The sequence below is a fragment of the Pholcus phalangioides genome, unplaced genomic scaffold, assembly GCF_987345545.1.
Source record: "Pholcus phalangioides strain wild (caught in Gottingen) unplaced genomic scaffold, Ppha-v1.0 ptg000003l_1, whole genome shotgun sequence".
Taxonomy (NCBI): domain Eukaryota; kingdom Metazoa; phylum Arthropoda; class Arachnida; order Araneae; family Pholcidae; genus Pholcus; species Pholcus phalangioides.
In genome coordinates this window covers 54,001,400-54,018,072 of record NW_028301596.1, presented here as the reverse complement: position 1 = coordinate 54,018,072, position 16,673 = coordinate 54,001,400, and the positions used below count along the sequence as shown (strand labels likewise).

General features: G+C 36.6%; 1 protein-coding gene and 1 non-coding gene across 2 annotated transcripts in view; one reads left to right on the top strand and one right to left on the bottom strand.

Moving 5' to 3' along the window:
* LOC149088826 (uncharacterized protein C9orf85 homolog) overlaps window positions 1-16,673 on the bottom strand; it is a 165,797-nt gene that overhangs the window by 47,258 nt on the left and 101,866 nt on the right. The window lies entirely within an intron of this gene.
* On the top strand, window positions 15,982-16,055 carry TRNAT-GGU (transfer RNA threonine (anticodon GGU)). Its single transcript has one exon. It is a non-coding gene; the product is annotated as a tRNA-Thr (tRNA).

Here is a 16,673-nt window from a genome sequence, read left to right as displayed (position 1 = left end):
ACGAGAAAACATTCCCAGAAGAGAGAGAGAGATGAAAATTCAGAAATAACGAGAGGAAAAAATCATCTCAGAATTGATGGAAATTCAGCAATGTTTAGAGATATAATTCCAAAATCCAAGCACATTCTGAATATTGTTGAGAGAAATTACAGAATTTACAGGAATTCGGAATTAAAAAACGGAATCATACCAGAATTGATGAAAACTGAAAATTGCTGAGAGACAAAAAACCCAGGATCGAGATGAAAATTCGGAACTAATGAGAGAAAACTTCCCCAAAATTTTGAAGGACAGTCAAAATTAAAGCCAGAAAACATCCCACATTCAAAAATATATTCAACATACATGTATAATTTTGCCACTCATATTAGAGTAAGTGTGGGACCCCTTCATACCACGAGGCCCCTGGTGCGACGGCAAAAAATCTTACGCCACTCTGTGCGTGGCTCTGATTTCCACAGTCACCGTTGTTTGAAGTTCCACCGGAAAATCCGACATATGCATCAAGCGCAACAACCGAATAACTTAACGATAAAATTATTATAAAATTTCCTTTTTTATTATCATTTCAAAACTTATTTCAAGACAAAAAAAAAGGCCATTCATCTTCATTAAAAGGATTTTGAAAAGAAAAAAATCAGCAAAAAAAATTCGCAGCTATTGTTTTTATTCAATTACATATAAAAAATTTGTGTCGAAAGTTTTCATATAATTACATTCTTTTGAGAATCAGTGAATTTTTCTGACGAGTGTCAATTAATTAAAATCCTCGCGCTCGGTTAATTCTTTTTGGAATTAATTTGTCGGAATTTTTATCGCTGAAAAACTAAAAAGAGGAAATTTTAAGAGATAATATTTTCGCTTAACAAAGAAATTACTAAAGACGCGCCACATCTCGTTTCTTCTCGTCCAAAGGTAATATTTTCAATAATTTTTTTATGAATATATATATTTTTAAATATTAATTATAATTTATTTTTTCACATCAGCAACCAAAATTGCCATTTTTAAATTTTTCTAAGTATTTAAACGTACGAATTAAAACAAAATATATCTATATATACTTAATTTTGATCCTATTATAAATATTTGTTCATGGCTCACTAATGAGTTTTTCTCATTAACTTTCAAATTGAATAATTAATATTATCGTGGATTAATTTAAGAAAATTCAAGTATGTAAATTAAATATGTTTATTATTATATTAATTTGGTCGCGTTTTTAGAATTTACGGTAGTTTTATAATTTATGAATGTACGAAGACTTATTCAAGACTTGATTTCATAATTTAACGTTCCTTTCATTACATTTATGTCTTCCTTTTATGAATTGAGGATTTCGAAGGATTATTTGATTGAATTATTATATCCCTTTTGATTAATAGTTGAGATTCTTGTCAACAGTTCGTTGTCTTAGAGCAAAATTTACTAATTTCTATTTTATTTTATGAAAATATAGTTATGGAATATATTGTGCATACTACGATTTTATAATCATGGAGGAAATAAGGGGGCCGGGCGTGCAAGATGGAGGTGACTGATCTACTAATATGTGCATATATGAACTGGCATCACCATCGTTCCCCCCCCCCCCCCCAGACTTTTAAGTCTATCTCCCCCTATGTTTATAATTAAAACCATTTTTGGTGCAAATTGGATGAGTCATGCGTATCTGGATTAATGATTATAATGAACTAGCTGATACCCGGCGACGTTGCCCGCCCCGTAAAAAATTTATATATGTATAGCTTATTAATTACTTCTTAATCAAAAAAATTTCTGCATCAAGTAAGAAAAAATTACTTTCATTTTTAAATATTTTAATTAAAATCTTCAGGCAATCGCTTGTGGATACACAATATTTTTTCTTTTTCCATTTGGTGTGTAGATGTACAAATTTTTGCTATTACCAACACGCGAACAGGTGACAAAAAGGTGTCCGTGTGAAAAACAGGGCTCAAGTAAGTTGATACCTGCCACTGCTAACGACTGGCCTTGCGCTTTGTTGATTGTCATGGCAAAAGCTAAATGAATCGGGAACTGTGATCGCTTGAAAGTGAATGGCATTTCTTCGGTGATAATTGGGATACGTGGAATGAAGACTTCTTTTTCTTTGTCACATCCAGTTAGAATCGTTGCTTCAATGATGCAATTGTGCAATTTCTTCACGCAGAGTCTGGTGCCATTGCAGAGTCTCGGTGTGTCCAAATTTCTTAAAAGCATTATAGGTGCTCCGACTTTGAGGGTCAAATTGTGTGGGGGCACACCCGGAATATCCAAAGGAGTTCAGAAATTCTGCAGGATACAGAACTAAATGTCTGCGCTGTGTCTGTGACAGTGTCAACCGATTTGTAAGATGTGGAGTCTCCTGGAATAATTTTTAGGATTTTTTCGTTGATCTTGTTCACACTGTCATTTTTCGGTGCCAGAATCGCTCTCAGAAAGCCACTCATGGTTTTGGTCATTTTGTTGAATTTTTGAGAAGACTTCATCTGCAAGTTCTTGAACTGAGTTTAACAACTGGCAAAATCCATTTGGGAACGTAATCGGTCCAGTGCTTGGGTCAACTGATGTGAAAATGATAGCAGTGCTGAGTCATTTTGCAGTTGAACTCGCATGTTGGTGGATAATGATAATTTTTTAACTTCGTGCCAGAGTGTTGATGATTTGAGGCAAGCATTGAGTTCATCAGTTGGCGTTGAACATTTTTATTCCCAGTTTTGTCAGCGTAGTTGTTGTTCTCTGTTGTTAGCGACGTCATACGTCCAGCTTGTGCAGCGAATATTATTGAAACGCCTTTTAAGCATTTTTTAAATTGAAACTATATCTCTACGATGGGCGGTTGATGAGATAAAGGCCGCATTATCACTTACAGGACACCCTGTATACAGGCAAGCAAAAATACCCGGCGCTTCCCGGGTTTTCTTCAATTACTGGGAGGATTGGAAATGTGACAAACCGTTATAAATGAATAAACTGTTATAATAACAGAATTAAAGGTGTGACAAACCATTGTAAAGGCATATATACACGTCTGAAACGCATTGTTGGAAACCACGGTAACGAAAGTAAACGTTCCGAAAGTAATTGTTGAGGTCCCAAAACCATTGTCGCCCGACAGTTTTTCGCCCATTTCGGGCATTTGCCTAGCTCTGACGAAGTTTTAAAGTAGCCTACGGTTCAATCCCGGACCTGTTTGGTATATATGCAAAATCTGGCGTCGATCGGTCTAAAACTGTAGATTTGTATAAAGAGCATGCATACATACATACATACTTTCACATTTATATATAAGATGATTTATGTAGATTTTCAAATTTAGAAACTCTGATGTCAAGGAAATTTTATCAAGGTAGTAACGAAATGTATCGATGGTATGGAATGATCAAGTGTTAATAAATGCTAATCTTTTTATTAGTTCATTAATGGCCGTATTCATCAACACAGTTTAAACTGCAATCGCAGGTGAAAGAATTCAACATCGAAACGGATTGGTTGAATTGAGGATTTTAACCAATCCGTGTCGATCGGTAGTCCTTTAACCTGCGATTGTAGTTTAAACTGTGTTGTTGAATATTCGCATGAAGTCCCGTGCTATTTCATTGCTTTGAGTCCAATGTTGGTCAATGCGTTTAATACCGTAAAACGTTTGGTTATTTAATTTAATCCAGTGAAAACTTTTGCCCAATGCGTTTCATGTCGATGCAATGAATTTAATCGAATGTTGGTCAGTGAGTTTCGTCCAGTGGCTTTTAGCTTCCAGAAGTATCCATGTCCGTAAGAGCACTGACGATGTGGCCTCAGTATTTACCGTTTAATGCTCCATTGCTTGGCCAGTGCATACAGTCTAGTATTAGGCAAATGCGTTTGGTCGATGTAAGGTCAGTTTAACTCGTACTTAGTCAACGCTTTTATTTGATCAAACGTCTGGTTAATGCGTCATCCTTAAAAAATCACCGTATACTGACATTGATTATTATCATCCAATTGAAACACGGTAGATTCAAAGAATGATGCAAAGCATTTCAAAGACTTGATTGCATATTTACCTGTATCGAAAAAATCTATAGATCAATAGCATGAAAATATTTCCTGCGCTGGAATCCTTGAGAAAATATACTTTTTTTTATTTAACAAATATATCTAATTCCAGAGAAGGAAGATACTCAGAGATCCCTTATCCTTTGCTTATACAATGTTATACCAGTTCAAACATCTTTTATCCTTAAAAAAGGATGGTAGTAAATCCGGGACGAAACTTGCGAAGGCAAAAAAGAAAAGTGGAAGTGAAGTTATTTTACGATAATCTCTCTTCATCCGGCGCCATTTTCTACTCGATTCCTAGTTTATTACAGAGGAGGAGAATTCTCTAAAGTTTTTCGTGGAAACCCGATTTAATGCGTTTAATGGAACGTAGTCTTCTTCTTTTAATGTTAAAAAACCGAAGAAGCATTTCCAGAAAAATGTAAGTATATCTATTTCTTATAATTTTTTATTTCTGTTATGCTCTCATTTTTATATCAATACACTGTATATCCATCTGTTGTTTCAATTGGACTATCTATCAGTTTTTTCGATAGTTTGTTCCCATGGTAACTACGGTATAGAAGTTTTTCCCATTATCTTGGAAATACCTTTAATATGATTCTGGACTTACATAATTCAGTTATAGATGTTACATTATTTATTTATTTATTTTGTTCTACAGACGTTTATGATTGTATATGGGATATTTTCTGTCAGAGGTATCATTAAACAAAACGAGGTATAGAAGAAAACCCCATAACGGGGTATGAGCGGTACCATCTCCCACATCCTTTATATCAATTGTCCTTTGTCTATCAATTCTCCACCGTCGTGGTACAGATTTAATAGGTAATGAAGATGTAATACAACGTAATATATAGAAGTTTGCGAGCGGCTCACACGAGCTCTCCTCTGATTCCCTATACAACAAACAAGAGTGATTATTCAGAAAATAACGCTTCCGATTAGTTTGCTAGTCTCGGCCGAGATTTGAACCCACTGGTCATTCACAATCCGAGCAAGTATACTAGCCACTGTGCCACGGACTTCTTTGTTTTTATACATGCAGAGGAGTGTGATGATTTGCTAGAGAAATTGTAGCCCGATTTAACTAAGCTATAGGATCCTAAGTGGTGACAGTATAGTCATGATTTCTTCGAAGATGATTTCTTCGTAGCCTACTGCACTAGTGGGTGAAAGTTTGAATCAGTATATTTTTGTTTCTAAATGACATCCGAATTGATGTCATAAATTTCGGTGCAAACCGAACACTCGTTCGATACTTTGTTCGTTTTTCACGAATTTTAAAACATATCTAGCGGTTTCCAGTCAAGCAATGTATTCCCGTTCCAATTGAACATTGAACAAGTATTAATGAATTATTACGCATTACCCATTTGCCAAACGCATTTACAAAATATTAGAGCTCTTGGCACCATTCTTGGCATTGATCGCTCACAGAGTGGGACCATATATGTCTGGGAAAACTAAAACGTATCGCACTATGAGGTATTGGACCTAACGCATTAAGTTACTGTTGGACGAAACATTTGAACAATCGCGTTGACCAAAGGTTAGATACATGAAATTGTCACTCAACGAAACTCACTCATCAAAAACTACTTGGACAAAAACACATTGAACTCACCTAGCACCAAAAGCATTAACTAACACCGGACTTATATCGGACTAAACTTAGTTACGAAACATTGGACTATGGCCGAACTATGCAAATTGACCAAACACATTGGACTATGCAAATTGACCAAACACATTGAACTATGCAAATTGGCCAAACACATTGGACTATGCAAATTGACCAAACACATTGAACTATGCAAATTGACCAAACACAATGGACTTTCCGAATTGAAGAAAAACATTGGACTAAAATAATAAACCTAACAATAGACAAAACGAATCGACCTAACAATGGACTGACGAACTGACCCAACCAGTGTCATCCGATACACCAATTCCAAAGAGTCCCTTCCAAAATTGTAAAATATATTTATGTTAAAAGAGGGGTATTTTTTTAAATAAAGAATATATATAAAATTTGAAAGAGTACCCTCCTGAACAAATTTGGAGAAGTAAAATTGAATTTTGATGCGAGAATAAAACGCATCTAGATGCGTATTGGCGAACACTGGACCCAACATATATACCAAACACTACACCAAAATGCATCGGCATGCATTTGATAGATTATCGATAGATATTTAGCGACATGACAAATGATTCAACGGAAGTAAGTAAATACCACAGGAAGATGATAGTCATGACAAAACACACTTTACGAATATTGTACCAAACGCATTGGCCATACCTTGGACCAAGTGTATCAAAAAGCTTTTTCGGAACGGCAATTGCAAACTCATGCGAAAGAGATTCCGTAAGGAATATTAGCTTAGTATAGCTAGAAGTATGGCCTCCTTATAGTTCGCCATTCGCGACAGAGGCGCTCGTAAACAGTTGCTATCTAAGGTAGGCATCTCTATAAAAAGTAGATATCATTAATTCCTTGTTTAATTCGCTATTTCATTTTAATATTCCAGAAATTTCTATTCCTTTCACTGCAATTCTGGTATTATTATCCATTATTGAAAAAAAACAGTAGAAATTAATCCCCGCGTCGTAGCTCAATAAGTCATTTTCCCACATTTTCCAGTGAAAAATATTCATCAGTTTGAGAAAATTTATCATTTTATTCAAAAGATCACGATGAAAAAGTGTTTAGTCCTGAGAAAATATGAAGATCTTTAAAAACGACAAAAAATATATTTACAAATAAAATATACGCACCCAAAAATTATATTAAAAACTTGAGAACGAACGCAGACATTCACTGTGTGTGTGTGTCATGACATGTCTTCATATTTCTTCTAGTGAATGGAATTCAAAGAATTTTCTCCCGAATCTCAAGAACGAACTCGAAGCTGTCAGACGAAGAAACGTGAAACAAACATAACAGATCACGACACACTGGGAAAAACATCACCAGAGCTATCAAAATTCATTTTTCAATTCTTAAATTCCTTATAAAGAAATACTTGATGCGTGTTATCGTTATAACACTCATATTTGGTAAAATATGCGTGCATATATAACATGCGTATATGGTTACAATAATACTTTATCAAACTTTTATTGTGCAATCCCATCCTAAGGCCGGCATTACAATTTAAAAGTTTTATAAATGCTGTTGGATAAAACTTTAAAAATGCAACCAATAATAGTTACGTTCGAGCGAATGTAACTAATAAGCTTATCTTTATGATCTTATTAACGCTCTTATTACGCATATGCGTGCTGCACCCGAACATCTCTGTATAAAGACGCTAGCTAGAGCTGGAACCAATCGTTGAAATGCGCATGCGCTCCAGGAAAAAACAGAAGTAGCCGTCTGTGGAACTAGACGGCCTCTATAGCATTTCCCTGATAGATTCGAACTAGTAGCTACATTCACAACGCAACTTACCTCGTGCCTTATCCGGCAGAAATAAAATAGAAATTAAAACATTATTATATATAAAAAAAGAATCCACGTAAGCCTTCAGTATGGGAATAGACTGAAAGCAATAAAATAAACAAATGTCACGAACGCAAGTAATATTTTTTGTTATTATGGTTATTTTCTATATTTTCAATGACTATTTTTTTTTCTGCTTTTCGAGGAGACATTTCGGGATGAAAGGTTTTGTGGAAAACGTCTCGTGCATTTGTCGCGTGGATGGAAGTTCAAACATTCGCGATTTGACAGTTCTCACGGCAACAAAAATATGGTTTCGACGCATTTTGTTCTACCTTATTCCAAACCTTTTTCTTTCGAAGGAAAATAGTAACATTGATTCGCGTGTGCAGGTGGCAGAAACGTTTTGTTTCTGCTTTTCTCGTGGTATGCGCAACGTTCCAGCCGAAGAATAAGATTCTATCCGCCATATCAAGTCCACGCCATCATCTTGTTATGTTCGAGTTCCTACGTGTGATTCTGTACCTCCGTGTTCTTTTCTTTCCCAGGAAAAGTCTATATATTATATCGGGAAATTCTCGAACATTCTGCTATATAGTGGCTTCCCCGAGTCTTTCCAAAATCTGCACGTGCTTTTCCCATACCTACTTTACTTTCAGTTTACAGTCTTTCCATGGACTTGCCTAACACACGTCACGTGACCTCGGACGACTCTATTATATTTATCAAATTAGTTGTATACTGAATATTAATCTATATAAAATAGCGCCAAGATTATCGCACTAGCTATTTTGGAGAGTTTCCGTTTCTCTTCACAACAACGTGCATGGGCAGCAAGATTCCGAAAGGACATTTCAAAGTTCAATCTCTGTAATAGATAAACCAAATTTCATTTGGTTTCGAAAATCAGGATACACGGACATCAAGTGCAAAAGGAAATTTTCCCAACACAAAATCGCGATCACGAAGTAAATTTATAATATCTTCTAAAAGACTGTGAGCAGGAATCGCTTTTGTAAGCCAATCATCGATAACAAAAGGCGATGACTCGACTCATCTTTTGTGAAGGAAGAATCTCATTTATTACGTTCAAAAATTTCTTCTTTCCGTCGAATGCTTTTATAACTTCGGGAAAGGATCGGCGGCAGTGAGTTATATTATCATTGATAAGGTTGCTGGAAATGAATGGAGATGAATGAGCCGCCGCGAAAGCCACTGGATATTAATCATTTAACTAAATAATGAATCATTCATATATTTATTTAAAAATGTTTAAAAGATGATCAGATCCTATATCGTAATTAATGGGTTGAACATGTCAATGAACGTATGAAGTTGAAATTTTCATGAGATAATGATATCAGAATTATTCTGTGATTGACTTTACAATGTTAGATAAAATTATCATTATGGAAGGTTGCATGAATGAATATAGTTATTATCGCTTTATTATTCCAGTTGTCTTTCTAGAGTGTCTTTTTTGTGCGGGTTGACACCGTCGTAAGGCGTGGCCTTATCACGTTTTGAGCAAGACTGAACATTTCTTTACATTGCGTATTAATAATGAATCTAAGTGTATTTCTACTGATCGTTTAAAACCTGCATTTTTGTTTAATTCTCTTTCGAATGTGAAGAATCTAATGTTTGCAAATCATTTCTATGAAACGCCCCCAGAGTCACCACAGGTTTGTTTCCTACTGAAACAAACCAACAGCCGTACACAAATGCGTCTACGTCAAGTACTATCATCGAAAATTTATTTTTCCTAGCTTGATTTCCGTTTTTCAGAAATTCCGTTTGCCATCGTGAACACGAAACAAGCGCAACTCAACACCATAAATGCGTTTCGGCAAAGCATACACTCAGAACACACATTCTCCGGCATGTGCTGATTCGTTAGAAATTCCGTTGAGGAATGTGTACGATGTGCATGTTCGGTTAATTAGTAGTAGCCATTCTTCTTGCTAATTTTCCTTTTGCTTCCAAATGGAACACGTCGGTCTCTTCCCGAATATTTGAATTCTTTTGGAAGAGCACGAACTTCCAATTTTACGTTTGTTTTACTGTATTCGATGCCCCCTTTTTTTGTTTTGCTCTTCGGAATGTCTCCTCTCAGTAATAGAGAGCGACGATTACTAGAGTTGCTCCATATTAAACGGTGGGAAATAATGCAAAAAACATAGGAGCACAAACAGCAACCTGAAATTGGAGTTGCCAAACATTAATAAATTTCAAGCCGAAATTTCATTGAAATGTAGCCAAAAAGTGGATCAAATATTAGAACTTGTCCTGACATGAAGTGAGCGTAATTTGAACCGAAATTACAACTATTGGTATCCGTACACAGGGACTTTAATCCAATAAAAGGAATGATAAAAATACTGTCCGTGACCGTATCTGAGGGTGGCCGTTAACCAGGTGTTCGGAATGCATCATTTAAATAGGATTTTTGCCGGGATATTTTGTTTTGCTGTAAAACAGGGTTGACGTAATGTGAAGGGTAACCGTTAAGTGGGGATTTACTGTATTTCATAGGTACCAGCACGGATCTCACCTCAATTTTGTTTCTCTCGTGTATATTGCGGAAATAAAGTGTGTATATATGAAAAAAAAATAAGAATTTTACGGAATATTTTCCTCCTCCTATTATTTTTTGTCGTTGGTTGACGAAATATTCCTCCCATTTGTCAGCGCAATTGTTCACTTAGAATTACAGCGATCCGGCAAGTGCACAACAGTTGAAGAGCGCTGTTCCAAAGTCGATTTCAAATCACGGTTTCCTCTGTTATGAAATCGGTGGCATTTCGTAAATCAATGAAACCACGGAAGTCTGGCAACCATAATATCACAGCTCCACGAATAACCGAAATTTATATTTATCCCCAAATTAGTTTTATCAAGAATGTTTCTCCATAAAACTCACGTCTCTTCATCGAAAAACAATAGGTGCGCGAGCGCCATCTCTCATTATAATGTATCCAAAGCTAAAAAACGTATTTGCATATTTAAGTGTTTTTCCCTCTTTATCTCAAAAATTTATGAATTAGGATTTTTTCTCCCTACTCGAAAAATCACTGTTTTTAATTTAAAATTCATTTGCTTTTAGTCTTGAGAGAGAAAAAAAATGTTACACACATGCTGTGCATATACTTTCAAAATGTACAGTTGAAATGGCGGATGAAGAAAACAACAACAAAATGTGGGAAAAAATGTGTTTTTTAGAAAATTCATAAAAAAGCAATTCATTTAAAATTTTTTTCAGTGTTTTAAAAAAATGAAGGAAAAACATTTTTTGGCATATTCGTGGTTAAATTAATGTGATGCAAATGCGGGAAGAGTGTGTTTCTGGAATTCTCTCTCTGAATATATTAAAAGAATATTATTGTACAGGGTGTCCTGTTAAGGGCTAATGCGGCCTTTATTTCATCAACCGTCCGTATAGTTTCAATTTAGAAAATGCTCAAAAGGCGTTCTAAAGTTACCCTGTGCTAGTTTTGAGAGTGAAAATACAGCGTGTTCACAAAATAAAATAATCTAAATTTTTACACTGTCCCTTCCACCGTGCTCTAACTCACGGGTGGTCAACAGTTGGCCCGTGAAGCGATTTTGTGGTACCCGCGACAAGGTAAAAGTGCCGCGGAAAAAATTAAATTTGCGATCATTATTTTGAACTATCGGTTCCAACAGCAGATTTCTTGATCAATAAACTGCTTACGAACTTCTTATTTCTCGTGACGAAATTAATTTAATAACCAACTAATTAGTTCAATTAATAATGGAGCGGCTTATACACCGAAGTTGCACCACTGATGCGGCCCGCGACGTATCAGTACAGCTGACCATTACGTTGGCCCGTGAACGGAAAGAATTGGCCACCCCTGCTCTAACTTACAATCACAAAGTTGTTGCAACGTCTTTTCTGAGTCCAGCGAAAGCGATCCCATGTTTTTAACTGCAATATTCGCAGAAATATTCGAATTGAAAAATCGGCGGAAAGTTGAGAGAGGACAGCATAAATGAGGGAAAGAAGTGCTGTGTCCGTTATCTTTTTTGCTGTTCGTGCATAGCTTTACTCGGATTTTTGAATTCAAATATCTTATCGAATAGTGCACTTGGAAATGTGGAATGTTTTCTGTTGGTTCAAGAGATACAGGGCAACAACTGTCTAATTAGAGGTTAGAGGACTAGTTAATCCGTATAAGACTTTATCTCCGCTCTCAAAACCATAGTGCGAAGGGAGGGGGGGGGGTTTCTGGAAGTGAGGATGAATGAGACAAATAAGTTTTTAAGACTCATTTAAACAACTAGAGTGACAATATTCCATCGAGGAAATGCGAGAAATCGCCAATTGACCCAAAAAAATTAGCTTCTCGTCATTATGGACGAGATTGGAAATTATGTATTGGTTATTACAAACGGTTACCGCAAATCACAGTTGATTAGAATGTAATTCACGAGAAAAAAACTGATCATGACTAACATGAGAAATGAATATTCACGGATAATTAACAAAATATAGTTTTTAGGCCGGGAATAAACTATAAAAGTTTGATAAAAGATCATCTGCAAAACAACCAATACATTATTTGTTACATCCGCTCGAATTCAACCGATACGCTTATTGGTTGCATTTTTCAAGTTTCTTTTATCAAACTTTTATAGTGTAATTCCCGGCACTTAGTTATAGAAATTATATTTATCCAAGAATTTTCAATTCAATTAAGTTAAAAAACAAAAACTTTAAAAAATTGCTAGAAATCTTTACAAATAAATGTCGAGACGGCTAAGAAATATGGCAGTGAAATAATGTCATATAGGCCGGGATTGCACTATAAAAGTTTGATAAAAGTTCTTTTATAGAACTTGAAAAATGAAACCAATAATCGTACCGGTTAGATTCGCGCAAATGCAACCAATAGTCTTATTGGCTGATTTCTCAATATATAAAGATATAAAAGAGCTTTTTCATAGAACTTTTATAGTGTAATTCCGGCCATAGTCTCCTCACTGAAAACCATAGATCTCAAATATATTAACATATTCATAAAATTTATATGAAATTTTTTCCTGATATAAGCAGCACATAATTAATATTAATAAAGGTAATTGAAAACATGGTAATTAATAATTCTATGAATTATTTACCTTCTTTCTTCCCGATACACAACAAAAAATAAATAAAATTCAATATTTCATTCCCCACTCATTTATTACGTGAAATAAATTTTTTTTGTCGTGATATTAATGCGAAATTAATTCGCCGACGAAAAATGAATGGGATTTTTTTTTTAAATGTAATTTTGCTTTTTTTTATCAAAATCGCGTTAAAAAAAGGATGAAGTTGAGCATAAATTTGCGAAAAATATCGTGTGAAGGTCGCGTTTTTTCTTTTTTTTTACAAGGAAACTGCAGAAAATTTCTAGGAAGTTAGAAACGCATAAGATTAAAATTATTCTTGAAGTATCTTTAGCTTTCTTTGTGACCTGTTTTATACCATGTGCATACACCGTTGAGTCACATTAGTGAGATCAACAGGTTTTTCCAGTAAGATGTGCAATTCACAAGGCGTAGCGGAATGGAATAGAGACGATAACACGCTACTTTACAGCACACCACCTCCGGATGAGTGATGGTAACCCCGTCACGCAAAATTTCTCTCCTAAATTTCCCTTTTGACAAAAACTTTACCCATACATTCTGAAAATTGTGCTGCTATCGGTGGAAATACGTTTTGAAGTATTTTACACTAGAAAAGCATTGTTTTGCATTTATATATTTGTTCAACATGAAAAATTCTGTTCAAAGGTTTTTGACATCCGGCTGATGCGAAGATATATTTGGATTAAAGTCATCTGCTCCATAGGGGAATCGAACCCACGTCCTTTCACTTTCCGGGTTAACGTCCTAGACCACTAGACTACAGATATCTTAATCTTTCCTTGGAGCTCGTGCGCACTGAACGGGACCGTACATGGACGGTCTGGCCTAATCACGACCTTTATAAAGGTTATATAGGAGGTCGTGTCCTAACCCGGGCAGCACAATTACATTATGTGCATAGGTTTTAACATGGGATACGCTCATTGGCGAAGATCACAATGACGTCATTTAAGGTCGAGGGAAATTGTAACTCCGAAACTTTCTCGTGACGTGCTAGCCGAAGAGCCGAACATTACCGATTCGGAGCTATGGCTGTTACGTTTGGCAACTTATCGCCAAACACCAGGATTCATTAAAGATCACGATATATTATACAAATACAAATACAAATACAAATACAACGCCACAACAGGCAAAATGCCCAACGAGGCGGCTGATAAAAAGATGCCCATAAAAATATGGTTGTCATATGTTTCAAAAATACAGCAACCCAATTAAAAATGCAATTAACACAAATTACAAACAATATATGCACATGATAAAATATTATACAATGCCCATAAAGAATACTTATGGTTGTCTTATTCTAAGAATGGATAGCTTCTCGATTTACCCCAACATGTTTATCGTATTTCTTTTTAAACGTGTCAATTGTGTTACAATTTACTACCTCCGGGGGTAAGCTATTCCATTTATTAACAACCCTATTGGAGAAAAATTCCCTGCGACACCATAACCTTGCATTGTCCCTCACCAATCGATACTGGTGTCCCCTTGTAAAAGCAGTCGATTGGCGGTGTACTAAAAGTTCATGGTCCATCCTATCCATCCCATTGAAAATTTTGAACACTTCGATCATATCTCCTCGACACCTGCGTTCATCCAATGTAAACATATTCAAAAAATGAAGTCTTTCTTCATAACTCAAGCCCTGTGTGCCAATAAGGACACGCGTAGCTCTTCTCTGCACCCCTTCAACCAAGTCTATGTCCCTCTGTAGGTATGGTCTCCAAAACCTTACAGCATACTCCAGTCCAGGACGAACTAAGCCTCGAAAAAGCGGAAGAATGACTTTAGGAGAACGCGAAGAGACCTTTTTGAAAATGAGACCAAGCATTCTATTCGATTTTTTGACAACCGCTGAACAGTGTTCAGAAAACTTAAGTCGCTCGTCAATGAGAATTCCCAAATCGGTGACTCTAGTTGCATCCGGGATAGTGACACCATTCAACTCGTAAGAGAACCGTGGGTTGTTCGAACCAAAATGAGCGACCATGCACTTATCTACGCTAAACGTCATGCTCCATTCATTTGCCCATGCTGCAATCTTGTTTAAGTTGGTCTGGAGCAACTCCCTATCGCTTTCATTCCCGATTACCCTCATTAGCTTCACATCATCTGCGAATTTGCTAGTAATTCCATCGATACCCTGATCGAGTTTATCGATAAAAAGTGAAAAAAGTATGGGGCCAAGGACACTTCCCTGAGGAACTCCACTTGTGACGTCTGTCCAACCAGAGAATTCCCCATTCACCATAACTCGTTGCGACCTGTCTCTTAACCACGATTCTATCCAATTCAGCAAGTTGCCCCCTATTCCAATCTCGTGTAAACGCTTCAAGAGTTTGCCATGTTGGACCCGATCGAATGCCTTCTGGAAATCAAGGTAAACAACGTCGACATTTTTGCTCTTACCCAAAGCCTTAGTCACGTAATCATAGAAGCAAAGGAGGTTAGTTACACATGACTTCCCCTTCCTGAACCCATGCTGATTATCCGACAATACATTATTCTCGTCTATCCACTTCACAAACTGCCTTTTGATGATAATTTCCAAAATTTTCGAGAGGGAGCTCGTCAAACTCACTGGACGATAATTAGACACCACTTCTCTACTACCCTTCTTAAATATCGGAACAACGTTAGCAAGTTTCCAATCTCTCGGGACGATACCCTCAGCAACACTACTCCTGTATATCTGTGCGACTGGCCCCAACAATTCATTAGCACCTTCCCTGAGAACCCTGGGATAGATATCATCTGGTCCTGGTGCTTTGCTTGCACATACATTTCTTAGAAGATTTAGGACCTCCACGTCTTCCACTTGAATATCGTTGAGCGTTTTATTACCCCATGCAACACCCGTATATCGAATATCATTATCTCCATTAAAAACCGACGCGAAAAAGTCATTGAAAGCACTACACATGCCTACATTGCTCTCTACTTTTGAGCCTCCTATCGAGAGGGGGCCAACTGTCCCCTTACATCCATTATTGACGTATCGAAAAAATGATTTTGGGTCAGAGCCAATGTTATCTGCCAACCTAGATTCAACTTGCTTTTTACTATCCCTTATCGCTTTCTTCAACAGTCTTCTTTTATCAGTAAACAATGATAGGTCACCTCGTCCACTTTTATACTCTCTGAATGCTCTTTTCTTTTCAAGATAAAGGTTCCGCACGCTATCCGTGAACATTACGCTATCCGTTACAAAGATATAAAATTTTATAGCAACATAATATGATTATCATAATAATGATATACAATATAATGATATACAATATAATACAGTGCGTGAAATTAGGAAGGCAGATTCAAGTGTCTCCAGTGGTGTAGATGGTAGCATGCTTGCCCGGTATGCAAGAGGGCCTGGGTTCGAGTCCCGGCGGAGACGTGATGACTTTTCTTTCCGAGCTCACCTCAGCATAATATCCGGAAAATAACTGTTCGTGATTCGGAAAATAACCCGATCGTGACTAAATCGTCACACCCGATCGTGACGATTTAGTAATCGTGACGTAATAGCGAGGCACATCCCATGTTAAAAATCCTATGTACGGTATGGAATTACGCACCCGGGCCAAAGCTCACAATTGCTGACAATGCCACCAGGTGGCGATTTATCCGAGGATGATGTCACTCTCCTCTTTCCATACAAAGGTTTTCAACAGCTGGCTGATATATTTTGGAAGTAGAGGAAATTCAACTGCCCCTGATGTGAACCAATTTTTTTGCGAAATAGAAATTACGAATATAGAAAATTTCCCACGAGTTACCATCACTGATAACACGCTACTTTATCGCGCACCAACTCCCGTTATATACAGTATATTGCCACACGGCAATTTCCAACCAGCGGAGTTGGGTTGGAAATAAAGGCGCCTTTTTTTCTGGATTCGAGCCCGTGGACCTTGACGGTCACCTTCATATTGGAAGACGAGCAACTTACCGCTGCACCACTGGGGAGTTGCAATAACAGGCTGTGGAGGTTTGTAACATTCATCTCTAGTTA